Here is a 21967-nt window from a genome sequence, read left to right on the forward strand (position 1 = left end):
TTCAGGCTGATTTATCTCCGGTGTTTTGTCACAGTACAGAAAGCTAATAAAAACACTACCTTAGACTGTGTTGCCCGACAGCTTCAGTGAGAACTTTGTTTTCTCTGCCTTTTGTAGAAACAAGGTTTCAGTTCTCACAGTTGTGGATCTGACACCCCACTAGAGTTATTTCCCAATCTCTCGACTGGGAAATGGCATATGTGCTCAGTCCTCAGCAGCTCTGGAGAGTTTTAGGGTGTGTGTCTTCAATACTGTGGGAGCTGACGTTTCCGCTGCTCCTTGGAGGAAACAGCAACTTCTGCTTGCCGTATGTTCACTTCACATTGCATGCCAGCTCGCATGCCATATCATGCCAGCCTGAAGTGAGTGTGTTCACCAGTCCTGTGTCAACATCACTCCTCTTGCAATCTAATTAATAATTAGCTATTTTCCTGCATCCCTTGAAAACAAATGTGAGAGCGAGTTTGTCATGTTTAGAAGGAATATACTTATCTTCTGGTATTTCTAAATGTACAGTAGCAAAGGGAGATTTGAAAATCTACAAAACATTGGTGAATCTGGCTAGACAGTCTGAAGGACTCTTTGCAATGCTTAGCACAGTTCTTTGACTTAATAATTATTTCCAAATAAAAAGTTAAAAAATTTCTTTCCTGACATAAATTGTAGGTTAGTCTCATCTGTCAATGGAATAAGAAATGAGCTACATGGTGAAAAAGTCCAGTGTTAAAGCCTACATCAAAATGATCTTCCCCTCCATTGGATCACTTAGTATGAATGAAGAATTGAGGAAAAGGTTCTCGGAGATGAATGACAAGTGTCAAGGAGGCTGATGACCCGAATTTCCCTTGCTACTTTATTCTACTAAGATTGGGCAGATGGTGAGTAGAGTCTGTGTTTTATTGGAATATAAGAAATTAGGGCCATTTTTCAATTTCAAAAGAAAAACTACAAAAGAAGTGACTAAACATCTTGGATATTTTTACTTTGAAGATCTCTCAGTGTAGGTCAAATTACTGCGTACAGAATCTTTGCGTTTTCTCTGAACTGACCTATGTTGAGGAATAATTAAGGTCACGGAAGTTTTAGAGAAAAACATATAAACTTATCTAGATGCTGCAATAAAATGGTATGAGTTCTTGATAGGTTATGAAAATGTGCTACTGTGAAATGGTAGAATCAAGAGAGGAAGCTTCAACTTAGTGCATTAGCATGGTACTTCAGCATCTTGAAGTTATTAACAGGTAGGTAGCTAGCTGTTTCCTGTCTTTGCTATAAAACTAGATCAAATTAAGAACACAGTTTTCATCTAAGTAATGAGGTAAAGTTGTGACTAATGAAATGTTAAATTTAATACTAAAATGGTATAGACACATGAAGGAAGAAATTAGAGTAAGAATATACTAGAATAATATCTTTGAAAGTGAAACCAAAGTTGTCACAACATTCCTGTCCTTGGAGAAACAGACAGGAGATGTGACTGACAGAGACTAGAGTAGTGAACTGGATTCTGGAGTCCCTGTGTTCTAATCCAGTAATAAGAAAATCTTCATGACCCTTGTACAGGTGCAAAGTGACTGAAAGAATGGCATATACTTGTTAACATGTAGCTATTTCTGACTAAAATTTATGCATGTATACACAGGCACACAAACATGTACTATATAGCCATACTTGATTTTGTGAAGAGACTTTGTGTTTTCTAAACCTGTCGGGTTTTTATTAAAAAATATAAAATAAAAAGGTACCAGAAACTGGTCCTTTCACTAGTGGAGATTTTATTCTAATTTAAATCATGACAAAGCTATGTCAGTAAACTCCTTATTGAAAACAGAATAAAACAGGCTTAGAGGAAAGGGAAGGAGTGAGGTGCATTGTGAATACTTACATGTTCCTATCCTTAGAATGAAACTATTTATTATGAATTAGGATTAAAAAGTAGCTTTTTCTCCTGGAGTTAAAAGTCTTCCTGGGTATTGCAAAGGAAGTAGGAAGGATGCATAGGTAGTGAGACTGTGTTCCAGTTGCCATATAACACTAAAATTTTTTATTATGCTCACATTCTGTGGCTATTTGGATGACAGTCTGTTTCTCCTGCATGGTGACTGGAGCCTCGGCTAGGATGGGTTGAACTGCTGGCCGCTGCTGGAGTGACCAGCCTCTGGAATGGCTGTAACAGCTGAAGGAGGCTGGCACCATGTGTTCTGTTGATGATCCCTTCAAACAGCTCTCTGGGCTTCTTTACAGCAGACCTGGAGGTTTCTAGGTAGTAAAGGTTCTTATGTAGCATTTGAAGTTTCTCAAAGCAAGAGTTCTAGAAGAAGGAAAACAGAATCTTTTTATCTTCTTAAACATTAGGCCCAGAAGAAACAAATCATGGCATCTGGCATGTTTTATGGGTTTAATCAACCAAAGACCAACCTCGATTAAATAATTCCACTCAAGAAATTATTTTATATGTGTGTTTTGTCTACATGTATGTGTGTGTGTGTTTGTGTGTGTGTGTGTGTGTGTGTGTATGTACCATGTGTGTGTGGTGCTTGCAGAAGCCAGAAAAGGGTGTCAGCTCCCTTGGAACAGGAGTTATGGATGGTTGTTAGCTGCCACATGGGCGCTGGGAACCCAACTTGGGTCCTCTGCAAGAGCAGCCAGTGCTATTAATGTCTGAGCCCAATTCCATTTTTTGATGGGAGAATGGCATACAGGTATCTAGAAGGGAGGGACTGATGGTGAAGACCTCAGAGATAAGCTGCTACAAGGTATTTTAAAAAATCAGTGTATATATTATATAAATACTTGTGTCATTTAAAAATACTTTTATTGAGCTTTTGTACATTTTACACAACAGCTCTTAATCAAATTTAGGCCCCTTCCCTCATCTATGCCCCACTCTTGACCTCATATATTCTCCCATACATGTTAAGTTTTATCCTGTCAAACATTTGTACCCATATGTCTTTCAGTGCAAGTTCATCTACTGGAGTCTAGTCAGCTCATCTGGAGATATTAAAGAAGGGCTACTCTTCCTCACCCAGCAGTGATCAGTTTCCAACATTTCCTAGGCCAGGGTCAGCCCATCGCCCATTGCCCTCACTCTACTCTGGGCTCTTGTCTGATTGAGTTGACATGGGTCTTGTGCTTGATGCCACCATTGCTGCAAGTTCACATGAACAAGCTTCAAATGGTCTGAACGCCTCTGCTTCTCTATGTTGATGGGCCAACCACGGCTCTTACAATCTTTCCACCCTCTCTTCTGAAATGGTCCCTGAACTGTGGGTAGGTTAGGTTTAATATAGAAGTCCTAATCAGGGATTCACTCTCTGCAGTCTCTTATTCTCTAAAACTTAGCTGGTTGTGACCTTCTTTCTGTGTGCATGACACTCTGTTGTATAAAGAAGTTTCACTGGTGAGAGTTGAGAGATACACCAATATTCTCTCTGCCCCCTGTTCTACTACTTTCCATGAACCTTACTTGTAGACATTCCATTGTAGATATGTCACCTAGGGCTTGGCATTTCTCAGATGTAAATTCTCTGTGTGTGACCAGTTGTGGAGCTCTGTAGTAGCCTTCATCTGTTGCAAAAAGAAGGTTCTTTGATGAGAGGTGCATGGTATACTTGTTTACAAATTTAAGGATCCATATGATAGGAAATTTCATTTGTCCAGAGACATGATAGAGATAGGGTTCCCTCTAGGAGCTGTGACCTCTTCAGCCATGTATGTTTGGTTATAATTACAATGCCACCCCTGAGTTCACTCCCATTGAGAGGGCTTTAAGAAAGCTGTTGATTAACCCCAGAGAACAGTGCCACTACTTCACCAATAGAGGTAATTTGTTGTGCCAGCCATTATGGTTATTAGGCTTTAGGACCGGGTTGGACCATTGATTGATTTTTCTCCCTTAGCAGCTTGCAGAGTATCCTCTAGAGCTGTAAGAGATAGCCTTGAGGAAGAAGACTCCCAGGACAGTTCGTGCACCTTTGCTCCAAATCCTTTGTCCAAAGTATGTCCTATCTTGAGCAGTAGGGTCTGACCTTGGAGTTCTGGGAAAAAACCAACAGCTCTGGGAATAGCCTGTGTTATTTTGGGAGACTCTTGGACTACTCTGACCAACCACTCAAAAGGAGGTCTTTCCTGCCTGGCACTGTGCTCCCTGCCATACAGCCCCAAGGTATACATATACATTAATGTTCAGACACTGGATATGTATTTCTCAGGGGGTTCCTGAGCCAACACATTTCCCTCTAGCTTTCCATGCCACCCAAACTCCATTCCATCTTTCCTCTCTCTCCCCCGCATCCAACCTCTTGAAGTGTGTAATTTTTTTTTTTTTTTTGGTCTTTTTGAGACAGGGTCTCCCTGTAGCCCCAGTTGTCCTGGAACTCCCTGTGTAGACCAGGCTGGCCTTGAACTCACAAAGATCCACCTGCCTCTGCCTCCCTAGTGCTGGGATTAAAGGAGCTGTCCTGGAACTCACTATGTAGACCAGACTGGCCTTGAACTCACAGAGATCCACCTGCCTCTGCCTCCCAAGTGCTGGGATTAAAGGTGTGCACCACCACGCCCGGCTAAAGTGTGTAGTTTTTAAAACAGGTGATGCTCTACTATTTTTATAGGTTAAAAGCTCCAGGGATTGAAATTGTATTTAATCATTCCAAGATACAGCTATGGCAAGGAGTTTCTGAATAGGAACTCAGTCTCTCAGGGAATAATGCTAACAATTGACAAATGGGACCCCATTAAATTAAAAATCTCTGTGCAGCAAAGGTAAAAGTTAACTGAGTGAAGAGACAGCCTTTGAGAGAAAACTTTTTGCTAGCTATACATCTGACAGAAGATTAATATGTAGAATATATAAAAAGCCTCCCTAAAAATAAGCAAGAAATCAAACAACTCAGTTAAAGCCTGGGTCTGTAGCTCAGTGGCAGAGTGCTTGCCTTAAATGTATGACACCATAGGTTCAATCCAGTACTGCAGCACTGCCAAAAAAAGAAAATAAATAAAATAAAAATAAGTGGATTAACAAAATAAACCGATCTCTAAAGATGATCCCAGCATTTGGGAGGTAGAGGCAGGTAGATTTCTGAGTTAAAAATCAGCTTGGTGTATATATTGAGTTCCAGGCCAACCAGTGAGACCCTATCTCAATGAACAAACGAACAACAATGACAAAACAGCTCTCTAAAGATAAAATACAAATGACGAATAAACATATGAAAAGACACTCATGCCACTAGCCACCAGCAAAATTCAAATTAAAACTAAGTTGAGATTCTGTCTACCCAGTTAGAAAGGCAGTTATTAAGAAAACATAACAGTAAATGGTGGCAAGGATGGGGGTAAAGAGAACCTTATACAAGATTGGTGAGAATGTAAACAGTCATTTTGTTAATCAGTGTGGAGGTTGCTCAAAAAATTAAAAAGATCTCCCAGGTGATTGATCATATCACTCCTAGGACTCAGAATATCACCCAAAGAATTACAAGTCAACATGCTACAGAGATACCTGCACATCAACATTACAGCACCTAAGCTCTGAAACCATCTTAGGTGTCTATCAACAGAGGCATGGATGATGAAATGTGGTACATATACACAATGGAATTTATTTTAGCCATAAAGAACGAATTTGTGTCATTTGTAGCAAAATGATGAACCTGAAGGCGATCTTTTAAGTATGTTAAGACAAACTCAGACAAATATTACATGATTTCTCTATCGGTTTCTAGATTTTATATAGATACATAAAATCACATTTGTGTATATGACATGAATGTAGAGGGGAAACTGTCTAGGGGAGCAAAGGGAGCTACCAGGAGGGGTGAGAAATGGGAGCGGTACATGCTCAGTGTACAGGGTACACTTGTGCAAAATGTCCTTATGTAATACAGTGCCGTGTATAATGAATGCGCACAATGAGAAAATTTTTAAAACACACAATAATGTGCAGAAATCAATTTCAGACACACATTTTAGGAGACCCTGGAACACAGGAAATTTTACTAGTCTCTAAAATTTTCTTTACAGAAAAACATGGTCGAGACTAATTGCCTGAGTCACTTTAAATGAGGCTGGAACGCATACACAACAGGGATCAATGCTGGGTTGGCAAGGAGATGCTACTAGTCTTTTTAACTCCAGTATCTACGCTGTGTTGGAATATCTGTAGTCTTTTGTGGCCAATAAAACTATGTGATAAAGTTCACTGAAGTGTCAACATTGTCTGTCCATTTGGGGGATTTTGTCCAAGCATGTGACCAAGTCCCAGGGATGCTATTGAGCTGCATAATCTATCACCTAATGAAATTTGTTGGCACTTTAAAGGAATTTGAGCACTTTGCAGCTGTGAAACTCCTCTAAGCAAAACAGTTCTTCCTCTGTGAAAAAAAAGTGCAGAAATTCTTTCATCAAGCTATTTGCAAGTCCCTTGCTTCTCCATGTCAGCTGCCCTTGGCTTAAGATAACCATAAAACATTTACTGCAAAGCCATGAAGAATCCATATGTCCATTTGATGTGTCAGGCCACCAAGAAGCCAGAGCTTGTGGGGTAGCATAAGGATATCTGAAGGTGACACATGCTGTCAGTTGATGAACAGAGATGCAGAAGGGGATTCTGGCAGCCTCTATCTTGGCCTTGACAACTTGTGATGGTGACCAGGTGGGGTGTGTTATCTTAATAGTCTGGAGCTCTTGTGAATTATTTGCTGATAGATGTAAACAGCTGTTATTCTTGGTAATGGAAAGCAATTAGAAACATCTGTACTCTTGGCGATGAGTAATGCCTCCTATCCTCACTGCTCCCAAGTGCCAATTGGAAATAACTACATCATCGGGATGGTGTTGGCAATTCTACACTGCATTATGGGCTGATGATTAGTACTGAGCTGTGAAGAACAAGAGGTGAAGTGTGGGAGAAAGAAGCTTCACCTGGGATTTACAAAACAAGAGGGAAAAGTTAGTGCTTTATCTGTGCAACAAAAAGCATGCACCGTGGCTTTGGAAAAGATACATTCACATCAATTTCAGAGCCATCCCAGTATAAAAAGTTATAGATCCTAAAGGGAACAATGCTGGTGCATTCACTCAACAAGTCCATCACAGCGATTATGTGTGGGCTATAGAGTTGCATAGTACAAGTTTGCATGTTAGTCCCACAAGCTCTGTGATTTTGAGCAAGTTGCTTAACCTCTCAGCTTTAGTGTCTTCATGTGTGAAAAGAATATAATTCCTATTTGATATGATTAATATGAGAAGCTAATGAATTGGTTTATGAAAGGTGCTAAAAGCAGTACATGGCATATATGCACTCAGCTACTGGTATGTTTTTGAACACCCACATATGGTTCACACCACAAAACTCTGGAGACAGACTTGAGCAGAACATTCAAGACAACTTCTCTATATGGTTCACACTTAAGTGTAATATTCAGACGTGTGTCTACATTGTGTAATAGTCAAGTTATTTCATACATCCATAGCTTATCTCCTTTTTTTCTGTTGCTTTCCTAGGTGAGTCATATGTGCTACTCTCTCAGAAACTGAAAATCAAAGCCTATGATGGGCTGTAATTTCTGTTAGGGCCATTTGATTTATGACGTCATATAACTGCAGGATTTTTCTAATTAGTTTTTGTCTGTATGACCTACCTGTTGGTGAAAGTGGGATAATGAAGTTACCCACCACCACTGTGTTGGGGCCAGTCTGTGAATTTAGATGCAGTAGTATTTTTTTTTTTATAAAATTGAGTGCCCCTGCATGTGGTGCATACATGTTTAGGACCGTAATATTCTTTTGGTAGATTTTTTCTTTAATAAGTATGAAACATTCTTCCTTATCTCTTTTGACTAGTTTTATTTTGACATCTATTTTGACAGATATTACAATATCTATGCCTGCTTGTTTCTTAATTCCCATTTGGTTGGAATACCTTTATCCATTCTTTTACCCTAATATTGTGTTGATTGTTGATGGTTAGGTGTGTTTTTTGGAAGCAGCAAATCAATGGATCCTGTTTTCTTTTCTTTCTTTTTTTATATTTTTAAAATTATTTTTATTTTATGTGTATGAGTGCATTGCCTACATGTATGTGAGTGCACCAGTGTCATGCAATGCTGTGGAGGTCAAAAGAGGGCTTCAGATTCCCCTGGAACTGGAGTTAAGGACGATTCGTAGCCACCATGTGGGTGCTGGGAATTGAACTTGGGTCCTCTGCAAGAACAGTCAGTGCTCCTAACCGCTGAGCCATTTCTCCAGCCCCTGGATCCTGTTTTCTAATACAATGTTAGTCTGTGTCCTTTTATTTGAAAACTGAGATGATTAATATTATTATTGACCACTGTTTTATTGATTCCTGTTATGGTGTGGTGGTTTTGTTTTCTTAGGTCTGTTTTGATTAACTGCTCTTGAATCATTTGTTTCTTGTCCCTCTTTGATGGGTTCAATCTTTTTCCAGACAGAAGTATTCCTTCTCGTATCCTCTGTAGAGCTGACTTAGTGGTTATAAATTTCTAACTCTGTTTTGATCATGGAAAGTTTTTCTTTCTCCTTTAATTACAACTGATAGTTTTGCTGGATATAGCATTTGGGCTGTGTTCTTTTATGACTTGTAGGACTTTTATAGTCTTCATTGAGAAGTTAGCTATTATTCTGATAGACCTGCCTTTATATGTGACTTGATCTGTCTCTCTTGCAGCTTTTTATTTTCTTTGTTCCATGCATTTAGTGTTTTGACTATTGTATGACATGGGCTGTTTCTGTCTTGGTCCTATCTACTTGGTGTTCTGTATGACTTTGTACCATGACGAGTATCTTTTTCTTTAGATTTGAGAAATTGCCTTGTATGATTTTGTTAAAAATACTATCTGTGCCTTTGATCCAATCCCCTCCCCTCCTCCTCTTCCTCCTCCTCCAGGTATGATTCATTGGTGATGTTTCTGGTATCGATAGGTGATCTCATCCTTTTGGAGTGGGTGTTTGGATCTCTGTTTGCTGTTTCCCTAACTTGTCAAGTTTGGGCCCAGCTGAGTGGTGCTTGGTGTTCAGTCTTGGAGCCATTCCGTGTTGATGTGCGAGTGGAGTATTAGAACTTCTCAGCTCAGCTAGGCATAGGTGTAGCTTCTGAGCCTGAGGTTCCAGCACAGATTTCACATGGTCCTGGTGCAGCAGGGTGAGTGAGGTGGTTGCTAGGTGAGCAGATCACAGTGATGTCATCTATTGTGGGCCTGTTTGCTATGTCTTCAAATGGTGCAAGACAGAATGGTAAGACAGAATAAACTTACTCCCATAAACTACTTCTGTTTTGGCATTATTCATGAAGACAGAGTCCCCATGACCTAACTCCTTCCCAAAGATTGCATCTCTCAGCACTGCTACAGTAAGGAATATGCTTCTAACACATGCATTTGGGGGCACATTGAACTGCAGCAGTGTGTCCTCAATAAGTATTTGCCCTATAATAGTAAGTTATGATTATTATAATAGATGTTGTTGTAAAGTTGTTCTATGTGTATCTGATTATCTCAGAACCTCACTGCTTTCTGACATGTTGACTGACAATGTCTTAGAGGAAATGAACCAGAACTGTCAGGTAATAAGCTATATACTGGGCCTTCTGCTCTGACACAAATTCCTGGTGCTTTGGAGGTGTAATGAGGATAAGGGTTACTTTTGAAGAAAGGAACAGACATAAAAGATACATTCAGGGAGGTCTGTCTGTTTCCTCCTAGACAATCTGTACTGGCATATACATATGGACATTTTTTGCAAGAAGAATTTCTACAGGCGCACTAATGCTGTTTCATAAGGAAGTTAGTTGCCACTGAGTCAATTTTGGAGGATTTATAATTTTTCCTTTCAAAGATGCAAATTATAATGCAATAAGGTAACTGATAAGTGCTAAATGTCAAGTTTCAATTAATAAATTCCACAGATATTTCTAGAGAAAAGTTGATAGTTAAAATCTGGGGCAGCCTACAGAGGGTCTGGGTGGCCAGGACTGTGCCTTGAAAAGAGGCTGGCAGTTCGTGGAGCCATCTTTCTTCATCTATGTAGAGTGTCAACAAGACCATGAGTCATACTGCCTCCCTCAGCTGAGGAATGAACATGTGGCCCAGGCCAGGTTTGCTAAAAGTCATTTCTCTGTGATTTGACTCTTGAGAGGAACAATGACCAGAATAGAAAGGTGTCAACACTCACTCTTCCTGTCATTAGGACCCAGCCAATGCTACCTTCAATTTCCTATAATGTAAAAACTATCTTGGTTCTTGTCATTTCTGATTCTGTTTTGTTTTTCCTTAAGCTTTTCCTAGGATTCTGTAAAATGTCCCCTATCACTCACACACACACACACACATATCTCACACACATATCACAAACATGTGATATGTGTGTGTATTTTCCCCTAGCCATTACAATATCTTATAACCTGAACCCTGGCTGATATAGAGGCTAAGATTGTGGAACTGGAGGATGGAGGTAGAATTTATCCAGCACAATACCTGGATCTGGCTCTACTAGAGAATTAAGGTTTGCTAAAATAAAACGTGCTGGCTGAGTGATCTGATGGGAAGCATTCACATGATGCAAAGAGGGTAGGTAATGTAAATAAGAAAGTTTGAGAGCTACACTGAAGAACGATTTGAAGGAAAAAATCAAAGTATTAATTCTCTAGGAATTAGGAGTCCTTGAAGACGTTTTGTGCAAGCTTTGATGGTGAGTTGAATGAGGGAGTGATACGGGAAGAACAGTCATTCAGAAAGAATAAATAAATGATCAGGGAAGCAACTAACACATATCCATGATTTTCAGGCCCTGTTCCAAACGTCTACCTTGGATTAATTTAGCAATTCCTCATAAACGCTTAGGAGATAAGCACCATGATCACTCCCATTTTACAGAGGAATAAACAGAAACACAGACTGGCCAAACAATTTACCCAAAGTCAAACAGCTAATAAATGGTCAGCTTGGGATTGAAACCTAAGAAATCTGTTTGAAGAGCCCATGTTTCAGCCACTGCACTGCAATCCTCTGCAGTGAGGGTGTGCAGAGAAGAACGTGTTCTCAAGGAAGCAGTGGAGAACTCAGTCCTAAGAATCTGAGCTAGACTGACCACTGAAGGTATGGGCAGGAATAGATAAATCAGTAGATATCTTATAGTAAGAATTGTAGGGCCTTGCTTTGTCCAGAGGGGGTGAATGGTGAAGAAGAAACAGTTGGTTAATTAACTAATTAATTCTTCAGTAACTTATCATTAACTCTATAAACACTTATTAATCACCTACCAAAGACGATGGACTGCTCTAGCTACTGGGAACTGCATGGAAAACAAGAGAGATAAGATATTTGTTACCACGGAGGACACTTTCTACTAGGAAGAAGCTGAGAATAAGTAAATACACTAAAAACTATCAAGTCACAGTAATTTCTATAATGCAAATGAAAAGGCTAGAGAGATGGCTCAGCAATAAGAGCACTGGTTGTTCTTGTAGAAGACCTGGGTTCAAATTCCAACACCCACATGGCAGCTAACAACCATCCTCTTCTGTCCTTCACTGGTACACTTACACACATGCAGGAAATACACTCATACACATAAAATAAAAATAGATTAGAAAAAAGAAAATGAAAGATAAAAGTGTTAGCCATTGAGGTCTGGTTACATACACTGAATATTCAAGAGAGCCCTTACTAGGGATTTGTCATGTATACAACAAAGAACTTTATTCCACTATCTATCACACGTGCACCCCTCTCCCCACTGCCCTGCTGGCTGCATATACACATAATTACAAATAGAAAAATCTTTTTTTTTTTTTTTTTTTTTTTTTTTTTTTACATTGCTACAAGTACTGTTCTTTCTACAGTAAGCAAGCCCTTATGAGTTTTACCTGGAACTCACTATGTAGATCAGGCTGGCCTCGATCTCATAGAGATCTGCCTGCCTCTGCCTCCCAAGTGCTGGGATGAAATGTGTGTGCCAGCATGCCTGGCAAATAAATCTTTATATTGTTAAACCAGAAATGCTAAAGTAAGAGTTCAAGTCTAGATACTGGAAAAATAATGGATAGGAAGTCAGTGTCTTTCATAACTGTGATGCTTTGTCTCTAAACATAAGAGTTCAATTTGCAGGAATCTAAAGCAACAAGCTCTTAGGAAATCTAACTCAACAACTTTTTTTTTTTCTTTTTGAGAAGGTCTCAGTATGTAACCCAAACTGACCTAGAAACGGAGATCCTTCTGCCCTGGGCTCCTGAGTGGTGTGATTATCTCTGTGCATCAACACAGTGATTCATTTAACTTTTACTCTGGAAAGGCTCCAGAGAAGAATATTGACATTCCTCTGACCTTTTCATACAGTAGTACCCACCAAAGTATATCTTAAATCATGGCTCTTGAGCAATAGAAGGTAATATGATCATTACAGATGAGGCTCCACTGACAAAATGCCCTTCTGTTTGGATCTTAAATAGAATTTTGACTTTCATAGGCTACCTTTTTCCCGTATGACATAAATTTCGATATATCAGGGCAGCCTTGACTGCCTATCAGTCAAGTCTAATTGAAGAGTACCAGGCTTATATGGAAAAAAAAAAGCTGACATTAACCACCATAGGTCTAGATATGGTAGCTTGAAGAATGGTCAGTGCCTCTACAAATGTGCAAACTGAATATTAAATTACTGCGTAGGAGATAAGTGACCATTCCACAAAATTCCCTCATATAGTGAGTTTGCTGGGTTCCATAGAATGCATTTAAAGTCAGACGGCTATTAAACCAATAGCGTTTGCATCTTTGGGCAAAGCCAGTAGATGGTGGTCTTAAGTTGCAAGATGCTTCTGCTGTAACACCTGTCAGCATGGGAAATAACTACAGCATTCCACAAAATGTCAAAATCCACTTTTCAATTTATTGCACGCTGTAAACTAGAAGGAGGCAGCACAGGAGAGCTTTTGAAACTGGTATGTTAATCATTTTTCAAAAGCACATTTTTCTTTAAAATGCTTAAAATTCATCACAGTACTTGGAAATTATGCAATGCCTTCATTAGATCTGATATAAATGAAGTTGTCTCTATCTTTTCTTTCTAGATGAAATCAAATTTTAATTTCTGAATTGGAATGTTGCTTATTGGAATTCTGAAAAACCAGGGCCAACTTTAAGCTACATTTCCCAAATATATCTACCGAATGTTCCTATTGTTAAATGAACTTCAGAGATTCAGTTGCAGTAGTATTACAATGCCTTGTAATTATGCAGATGGACTAGAATTAAAGCCGTTGGAAATTAATTTTGAGTTGAAATATTAAATTAAATAGAATGTTTTATCATAATGGCATAATTTAAAACTAACTAAAAATAGCATTAATAATAATCATGATCACTCTCCTTTTATTAAAAGAATAGATTTAGCAATAAATTATTAAATGACCAAATTTACGGTACCCAAGTTAGTAAAGATTTTGTAGTAGTGTAAATCATATGACATGATTTCTGTCCAGTGACTATAGCAAATTAGTCACTATAGTAAATTTTAAAAGGCGTTAATAATATAAACACTTCAGTGTATGAAACTCAGAGTGATATTGTGTGCATTCTTGGACAATCAAATATTACTTTTTCTCTCCCAGCCATGTAACAGTCATGGACAGAATCAGCGATGGACAATTATACCTTGGACAACAGAAATGGGTAGATCTTTTATTTTTATAAGCCTATGATTTATGAGAAGTGATGTCTGATTCCCAATATTAACCTCCATTTGCTTTCTATTCAACAGTCTTTTGATTTTGCTCTGAAATTTTCTGTATTCTAAACAGAACACATGTCCTCTTTTGTAAATTTCTAGATCCATTCACCTTAAGAAAATTTTACAAATGGAAAGACCAAGGAAGTCTTGAACTTGTTTAAAAAGTCATATATCGGTAGATATGATTTTTTATTTTATTAAAATTTTTTTTACATCAAGTGTGCTTTATTTCCTCCACAGGTACTCTGTTAAATAAAGCACCATTTACATACTGCCAGGCCACAGCTAAAGAGGATTCTTTACAGAATCAAATTTCTTGTGGTTGTTCCATATACAAGTAAACTTAATTTTGATAATAAGAACCACAGTGATTGGAGGCAATCTGCCTCTTATTTTAAGGTACAAAACTGGCACAGAAGACACCATATTATACACAGTAAAAATGCTGTAAGTTTAAATTACATTGTACAGGGCCAGAGAACCCTGTTTTTTCCAGAAAGCCATATTAAATGAAAGCCACTACAGTGAACTTTTAATTATATAAAACATATCCATTATCTGATTGCCCTTTAGAAAGTATACAGAAGATGCAAGGGTTTTTTTTTTTTTTTTTTCCAATCTGGAGTTCTGCCTGACCAAGAATTAGCCTATAAATCTACCTTGCCATTCAAGTAGAGAGCACTGGACAAACTGAAGCACAAAAACAAATAAGCAAAACTTATACAAATGGCATTGGGGAGGAGCACTTAAAAGTAGATATGCTCCATCTAATGTCAAGAAGCAGCCTGTTTCCTTTGCCAGATATCCTTGTGACCACATGGATTGTAGACTCAATGGTCCTACATAGGGTATCTAAAATGTCATGTTACTGCATGTGACTAAAGAGGCCTCTGGAATGGCCACAACTGAGTGACAAAGCAGCCTTAGCGTCCTCGGAGGGCAAAGCTTGACCATCACAGCTTCTCAAATCTTCTAGGTCAGACAGAACTGCAGAGATAGAAGTAGAAAGAAACGTATTCTTCAGCTAGGATAGAATCCTTAGAGCAGTGGAGGTCTTCACAGTCATCCAATCTGCCACTGCTGGACTGTTCTTCTGCATGCTATGACCTGGCATTTGACATGTCTTCTGAAAATGAAGATGGAACTTCCATTCGATATTCTTTAACAGAACTATTTTCAGGGGAAGGACGATCTTTCTTGGTCCCTGAATCAATATTTTGATAGTTTCATATATGACTACGGTATTTACATTAGTCTCACTCCTCCCAGTCCCCCTCCAACACCTCCCAAGATCTCCCCAGTCCCTTATGATTTCTTCTACTTTTCTTTATTATTGTTACATACACATACATTTATAAATATATATTTGCATATTTATTAATTGATTGCACTGAGTCCATTTAGTAATGCTTGTGTGTACCTATGTTTTTAGGGCGGCTCACTTAGGATTACCTTACAGGGAGCTGTCCCTTTACAAAACTGATTCTCCCTCCCTCAGCATCTATTGTTTGCCTGTAGCTCTTCAATGTTAGGTGGGACCTTGTGAAATTTCCCCCATCCACTTTGTCACATCTACTGCTTTTGTCATTATGCAGATCTTGACGGACCACCATACTGTGGAGATTTCACTGGTGCAGTTTTCATATTATGTCTAGAATGCATTAACTAGCGGCAACTGTCTTGTCCCTCTCACTTTTATAATTTCCCCCTCTCCCTTCTTCTGAAATCTTCCCTGAGCCTTAGGTATAGAGGCTGCCTTGTAGATGTATCACTTAGCCTTGGGCAACTTATAGTTACTTATTCTCTGCATTTTGACTCATTGTGGAACTTTGTAATTGTCTCCATCTGTTGCAAGAAGAAGCTTCTTTGATGAGTGGTGTGAGAACAACTTTTGTCTGTGAATATAAGGATACATATTTAGAATACAGTAAAAATTACATTGGTCTAGGAAAGTGACAGTAGTAGATTCTTCTCTAGAGTCTATGACCTATCAAACCATGTGTACTTGGCTATGTTTATAGTACTATGCATGGATTCTTTCCTACTGAGCAAGTCTTAAGTGCAAATTGACAGCTGTTGATTACCCATAAGATAAAAGTGCCACTACTGAACCACTAGAGAGGATTTTCTGGGCCAGTCATTATTGAAATTCATAGGTTTTTTTTATTTTAATTAAAAGAAGCATTTCATTACAACAGCATTAACCTATTCAATAACGTTTTTCTGAGCTAGGATACATCTCTTTCAAAATTGGCTGTACATTTCTAGGTTTACAGATGAATTATTACGCTTATATAATCTTTTACTCATTATAAACTCTATAAGACATAAAATTAAATGAGGTTCCAACGTTTAAAAAAGATCTCCACTGCATCGTCAAAACACACAGTTTCATACAGAAAAATTCATTTCAGGGCTCTTGACATTGAGACGTTTTCACATGCATTTCTAATCTCTATATACATGACTATCACACCCTGCACAAAAGTCAATTCCAAATGGCTCAAAGACCTCAATGTAAAGCCTGAAATTCATAGGTTTTAGAGGTGGGTAGGACTGTTGCTTAGTTTTTTCCCTTGGGAGCTTGCATAATACCTTCTGATACTGTGAGAGTTGGTGTTCAGAAAGGAGGCATCCAGGTAAGTTCCAGCTCCTTATCTCCAAGTCCTGTATGTAAGTATGTGGTGTCTTCAACAATAGAGTCTTCCCTTCAAGATCTAGGAGGCAATCAAGAGCTTTGCCAATAGCTTGCATTATTTTGGGAGTTGCTTAGACTACTCTGACCAACAATTAAAAGGAAGATTTCCCTTGTCTGGCACTGTGGTTTTTGTTGTACAGCCATCAGCTATACACATATACAAATATATTTTCAGTAGGCTTATGAAATAATACATTTTCCTTTGGCTTTTACACCACCTAAGCATTATTTATCAACTTTCTTGTCTCTCTCCCCCTATATAGACTTTTCTCTTCCCTCCCCATTTAAATTATTCCCAATTCTCCCCATTTCCCCTTGATAACAACTACTCCACCCCCTTTTTGAGCTCCTTTGTGTCCTCTGTTCCACAGATTTCTTTCCATCTTCTTGGCTCCTGTGGTTACATAAGGATATATACTCATATGTAAGGATTTTGAGCTAGGATTCACAAATGAAAGAGAGCATGCATCATTAGTTTTTCTGAGTCTGACTTACCTCACATTGTATAACTGTTTTAAGTTCCATCTATTTACCTGCAAATTTCATAAGTTCGTTCTTCTAGCCTGCCTTTATTGAGCTGAACTTTGCTTCTGTGTTTATTGTTGTAGCTTTGTTGATTTCTGATCAGGTGTGAATAGTTAGTTGGTTTTTTCTTCAGGTTCTCACTTTTGATTTGTATTGGAGGGACAGGAATGATTTCAGGCTGGTCCAGCTCTGTAGTGTGCAATCACAGCTAGGACTTAAAGTGTGGAAATGGCAGCAGGGTGGACCAGTTCTCACTAACTCACCATGGAAGTTCAGGTCTAAGCAGGCTGTTGTGGGCCTAGTCCCAGAGAAGGAAGATGGCAACAAACTGGGTATGATACTTACTAACTCACCAGGATGGTCAGAGAAGCACATTCTGGGCCTAGTCCCAGAGGGGGAAGACAGTGATGAAATGGGCAGGTTTCTAACTAGCTTAGCAGGCTCAAGATTCTTTTTTCATAACTGAATTAGCTGTATGCTACCTGATATAGAACACTGAAGGTGATATTGGTGTTAGGGGGAAGAGGAATTAACTTTTCGCATCCCATGTTTCTTAAGGAAAGTTTTTAAATTAAATAGACATTTTTTTTCTGGTCTTTTTGAGACAGGGTCTCCCTGTAGCCCCAGCTGTCCTGGAACTCACTATGTAGACCAGGCTGGCCTTGAACTCACAGCAATCCACCTGCCTCTGCCTCTCGAATGCTGGGATTAAAGGCGTGTGCCACCACGCCTGGCTTAAATAGACATTTTAATGTATACATGTGCTATAGTCTTGAGTTTAATGCCTTTGAATGTGTCATTCTATAAAGTTGGTTTTTAGTAGCTGATTCCTATTTTATAAAGTTATCAGAACTGAAACTATCTAGAGTTACATGAGGTATCAGTGGCTTGAGACGTGTTAAATGTGTAATTTAACTCAAATCACCTTTCAAAATTCTAATATTTTCCTAGTCCAAGTTTTAATGTTTATAAGGGTGTTAAACTACAAAGGATATGTGTTATATATATATGTTAATACATAATGGAAACTTCAAAAAATGTGAGAATACATGTCACCTCACCAGGTTTATCATTAGCAATAAATAACAGATTTTAGAATGATTTGAATCAACAAAGTTGGTTTAGGATAAACCATCCATTTGTTATTTTTGTCTTACTAATACTTTGACTATGAGTTTACTCCTTTTTTTTTAAACATAACTTCAAAGTCACTTTGGCAGAAGGGAATATGTATTGCTGTAGACCATTCATAAAATTGTAGGGATTGTGGCTATGACTCACTAGTAGAGCCACTAGCATACATGAAGCTTTGAGTTCAATACCAGCACCACACACACACACACACACACACACACACACACACACACACACTCCCCACTCCCCAAACACACACAATTCATATTAAAAGTGGTGTGGTGTAAAACCCAGGTAGTTTATTCTCCTTCACAGAACTGTGGGTTGTCATCTACAAAGTGCCAGTTTTAGCATGCTCAAAAAATGTATTCAGTACTGAGAATGAAATAACACAATCCATGTATCTGTAGTCTCAAACTATACCTACAGATAATTTTGTATATTTTGGTGAAACATTCATTCAAGGGCCAAGATAGCCATTAAACATCCTCATGTCATTCTGAGACACTTATCTAAACTAGGGAGTCAAACAGACATCTAGAAGCATCTACAGACTCATTAAGATTGTCTCAGTAACTCCTTTGGCTTTTATGTAACTCAGGAAATAGGAAATCATAACATCGTAAATAGTATTAATCTGAATTCATCGATGAAGCCAGAGCAATTTTAAGCCAATCATTTCTCATTAGGCTAATGCTAGCAAAGTTTCTTATTCAGAGAAGTGTTTTTTTCCTTTCATTTTTCTTCTTTTGACTAGTCAGTGGCCAATGAGGTGTAATAAGTTTGAGCAAATTGGGGCTGAGGTCTCTTAGGTTAGCTTTATTCTTTGCTGTAAATTATAGCAGCTTTATAACTGTTTAACACAGCTCTTGAATCAAAAATGTCACACCTGATTTTTTCTGTTCAGGCTGAATGACTGGCATTAAAGGGAGAGAGAGAGAAGAGCAGGAGAATCAGAGCGAGCAGAGACACAGCCTCCTACAATTCAAGATTAAAGCTGTTCTCTCAGATTGTCAGGCTGATTTATATTTTAACTATTGAGCACCTGAAGTGGTCATTGAACAGAATCCTAATAAGCTAGTGTCTTCTCATAATGTTTTTCATTACAAATTATAAATTGGCAACTTTTTAAAAGAACTTTTGGAATTCTGTTTCATATACTGTCTTTTGTTGACACTGAATTGGATTTTGGATTTTATTTTGTTTTTCAGGCTCCAACAATCAGGTGTGGCTAGAATTGCTTGCTTCTCAAATTTCACATCTGTTCCTTTACCCATAGGAAAGCTGGTGATTGTTATGAGAAGGCATCTCACTTTCTAAGTGCTGACCCTATGTAATCAGACGGTGTCACTCCAAAGGATACTGGCATGGAAGGATGACCACCCTGAGCAGGCTTCAGTGGGTCGACAAATGTGAGTCATCTGCTGTTTTCCTGCATTCTTCATTGACATTTCATCCCAGAATGAGGGGGGCTTTAATTTTTAGACTGGATTAGCAAAAATCAGTAATTAATACATGAAGTACCAAATATGAAATATTACTCTACACAGAGGCATTTCACACTTCATTGATTTCATGAGCGGGCCAGAGGTGCCAGAACAATAATTAATATGTTTTAAGGGAAAGATTATTATGCAAGGTCAGCAGAATCTGAAGGATTAACAAAGAAGAGATTAAAATATATTCTGAAACTATTTCTTAAATATGGGTTTTAATTGAGTTTTAATTGATATTTGAAAAAAGACACAGATTTTCTATGATAATTTAGTAACAATTCTTTATCTGTCAGTGAAACATGCTATACATGCAAACATAATGTATACCAATGTACTGGCCTTTTAGGAACAATATCAAAAGAAAATGTTGCTGTGTATGTGCTCATCTATTCTTGGGTATATGACATACTTATTTACATTTCTGAATTTTCACTGTAATAGTAAAATTTAAAGCCCTAGCAAAATCACTTAGTATTATCTCAAAATTTACCAGCCAATATGTATTTTTCAAAAAAGAGTTTGAGTTCTCCAGGCTTGGGTCTAGGTCATGGTGACATGGCTAAATGAACCAGGAAGGTGGGACTGTAAGTAAATATAGGATGGCTGTGGAGCCTCCGTCCGGAAACTGGTGAAGAAGACTGAAACCAGTCAGCATGCCAAGAATACGTGCTCCTTCTGTAGCAAGACCAAGGTGAAAAGATGGGCAGTTGGCATCTGGCACTGTGGTTCCTGCATGAAAATGGTGGCTGGTGGAGCCTGACCTACCACACCACCTCTGCTGACATGGTCAAGTCTGCCCTCAGAAGACTGAAAGAACTGAAGGACCAGTAGAAGCACTGCCATCTGGGACATCCCTAGCCCACAGTGACTGGGTTAATTTATGTAACAATAACAACAAAATAATAATAAAGAAATAAATAAAAAAGAATTTGAATTTCAGAGAATCAAAAACAGAACTATTAAAATGAAACCATCCACAGACTCAGTGTGCTGATGCAAAGGTATATTTTGGTATATCTACTTTTGGTATTTTTTTCCTCTATGAAATATTATGCAATATATTTTTCAGTGTGGCTTTTACTTATTATTTATTTATGCTATTCATTTGTTTTGTAGTGTTGGAAACTGAAGACAGAGCATTCAGTATTTTCCTGCGTTATTTTTAATGCCTGCATAATGCTCCTCTGTGTATTTCCCAAGCATCTATGCAACCTTATGTGGAAGACCATTTCTAAAAGTTAACCGACTGTAATGAACATCACTAGAGCTATTCTGGTGATGCTCTTTGGAATCATCAGTAGAAATGAAATTCTGATTACTTTGACAGATATTACTAGAAGGTCTTCTGTAAAGGTCATCTCAGTTTATTCCTAACATAGTGTCTGTTTCACATTTACTCCGAGTTGTGATTAAAAAGCTGTTTTCATATAGTGTTAATTGAAGGTGATTGAAAGAAAAATCTCTTGAGAGAATGTCAAAGGTAAAATAGTTCTAGTTATTTTAAGCCTTAAATAATCAGGATCATTCTGCCACATATTTTACCACAAGTTAAAAGCATTAGCTGTTATTTACTGAGTGTTAATCATTATCCATGGTAGCTTTGCAATGGTTCTGTGTGTTTGACATCAATTATTTTATTTTTTTAATCCTTAAAATTACCTGACTCAATAAACTTTTATCCTCCTTTTTAAAGATGAGAAATCTGTAATTCAGATAGTTTATTAATAAATTGCTCAGAGTTACACAAATAGTTGGTAGGGAGGTGGTATTTGAATCCTATATAGTCTAATTCAGATGATCATAGTACAGGGACCTAAAACCTGAATCCCAAATCTCTTGAGCAAATATCGTATTTGCTTATATGTTCATAACAACCATTTATTCCAATGTGTTGTTTGGTATTATTACTGACGGTATCTTCTTGGATAAGCTGTGAGTTTTGCCACCTGGTCCTGGTATGGTAAACAGTTGGTGTCTCATTCCTCAAACAAGGTAGCAGGAAGGCCGCTGCTGGGTGGGTGGGTGGGGGGTAGGCTCCTATGCTTTCTCAGTGCAAGGCTCTTTGAGGTAGACATGCCAAAGGCTCTTCCTCTCTCTTTACAAACCAGTCTGTGAGACCGTTGCCTTTCTCAGTACCTTCATTTTGGGTGTGGAATTTGAGTTCTGTAAACACAACTAGCTCTTCTTGAGGTGGTTTCTTTAGCCCAAGGGCTTTATGTTGAGAAATTGGGCCAAAGGGGACGGCATGTTTCTTTGGTGACGAGTTGTGGGGAAGGTTGGGATGGAGTCATGGGCACAAGATCTACTGTGGACAATATTCAGACAGACAAAGGGCAAGGGTACACTATCACGACATGGAGCTCCGAAGCAT

The 21967-nt window shown here is 38.3% G+C and overlaps 1 long non-coding RNA gene across 1 annotated transcript; it reads left to right on the forward strand.

Annotated features, from left to right (window-relative positions):
- The first annotated feature begins 550 nt into the window (after positions 1-550).
- Positions 551-20407, forward strand: LOC115072139. The gene is made up of 3 exons (XR_003851208.1): positions 551-878; positions 13625-13685; positions 19380-20407. It is a non-coding gene; the product is annotated as an uncharacterized LOC115072139 (long non-coding RNA).
- The last annotated feature ends 1560 nt before the right edge of the window (positions 20408-21967 follow it).

The sequence above is a fragment of the Nannospalax galili genome, unplaced genomic scaffold (assembly GCF_000622305.1).
Source record: "Nannospalax galili isolate Female #2095 unplaced genomic scaffold, S.galili_v1.0 scaffold440, whole genome shotgun sequence".
In the NCBI taxonomy this organism is placed as follows: Eukaryota; Metazoa; Chordata; class Mammalia; order Rodentia; family Spalacidae; genus Nannospalax; species Nannospalax galili.